This window comes from Mastomys coucha, unplaced genomic scaffold (genome assembly GCF_008632895.1).
Source record: "Mastomys coucha isolate ucsf_1 unplaced genomic scaffold, UCSF_Mcou_1 pScaffold19, whole genome shotgun sequence".
In the NCBI taxonomy this organism is placed as follows: domain Eukaryota; kingdom Metazoa; phylum Chordata; class Mammalia; order Rodentia; family Muridae; genus Mastomys; species Mastomys coucha.
In genome coordinates, this window is record NW_022196901.1 from 15,600,199 (window position 1) to 15,601,718 (window position 1,520).

Below are 1,520 nucleotides of genomic sequence, written 5' to 3' on the forward strand. Positions count from 1 at the left end.
AAAAAAAAAAAAAAAAAAGTTTCAAAAAACAAAAAGATTTATCTTTTATCCTCTCTCTCTCCCTCCCCCCCTCCTCTCTCTCTCAGTATGGACACTGGGATCTGAACTCAGGTCCTCTGCAAGAGCAGCAAGTGAGCAAGTGCTCTGCTCCTACCCACTGAGTCATTTCCCCAGCCATGGGTGACTCTGCTTTTAAAACATTTACTAAGATATCAGAGCCATATAACCAGAGTGTCCAAAAGTAACGTTTTAAATAAATGGAGAGTGAGTGATGGGAAATGATCTGCTGATTTGAACTGTTGCTGCCAGTTTCCTTGACTGTCTCAGAAGGAGCCTTTTCACAATATTTTACAGGCTTGTCAAACTAATAAATGACGCCTTCGTTGTCTATACAAAGGCCTTTTTTCACCTACTTTATTCTTTTCTCTGGCCAATCCTGAAAAGGCCCATAACATCAACAAACTGCCAACAGCTCCCCAGTTTAATCTCTCAAAACTTGATTGCCCCCTTTTGTGTCCTAACTGCCCAGCATCTTGCATAGGTGTGTCTGTAGCCAAGTGCTGGTCTCCTGCCAGTGCCTGGTTCTTATTTGTTTTAACTTCCTGAATCCTTATTTCTTTGAAGTTGATGAACCTTATTAAGGGGGTAAAAAAGAGAGGGCATGCACACTGTGCAACCTGCATTCCTCCTTGGCCTGGGGACAAAATGTCAAGGAACTCTTCCTATAAAGCGTTCGGGAAAGCTCCCTGGGGACTGAGGACTCTGGCCCTTCCTCCCTTCCTGAAGCTTAAGAGAAACTGTCAAGATTATAAACTTAGGGGCCACTTTTATTAATATTTCTGATAGCTCAGGTAAACTGCACTCTCACTTCTTCCCCACTAATATCAGCTTACAGTAAATACTGCATAACCAGTTTCTTAACCACAATCTTTTGTCCAGTTTGAGTATGTACTTAAGCTTGGGATGGAGGTGAGAACTGTAGGTGAAGGATCAGTCAGCCTCTGTTAAAGCTTCCTTGGTGAGCCAGTAGCAACCACGAAGCAGGAGGAGGAGGTAGAGGGTGGAGTCAGCCAGACAGACGAAGTAGGAGCCATTGGCTTGGTTTGGTTTTTTAAAATCTTACTTTATGTGCATCAGTGTTGCTTGCATGTCTCAGGGTATTGGATCCTCTGGAGCTAGAGTTAACCGTGGTGAGCTGCCATGTGAGTTATGGGAATTGAACTGGGGTCCTCTGGAAGAGCAGCCAGTGCTCTTAACTGCTAAAGCATCTCTCCAGCCCTCCAGACTTGGAGTCCTTTTATTTTTATTGGTGAAATGGCTCAGCAAGAATGAAGGTACTTGGCACAGAGCCTGATAACCTGAGTTCAGTCCCCAAGGCCCACATGGTGGAAGGGAGAACTGACCCCAGCAAGTGGTCCTCTGACCCTGCTTGTGTACTGTGGAAGTGTCCTGCATATATATGCATATGCAAGTTGTCTCTCTCTCCCCCTCCCCCTCCCTCTCACCCTTCCCCTTCCTTC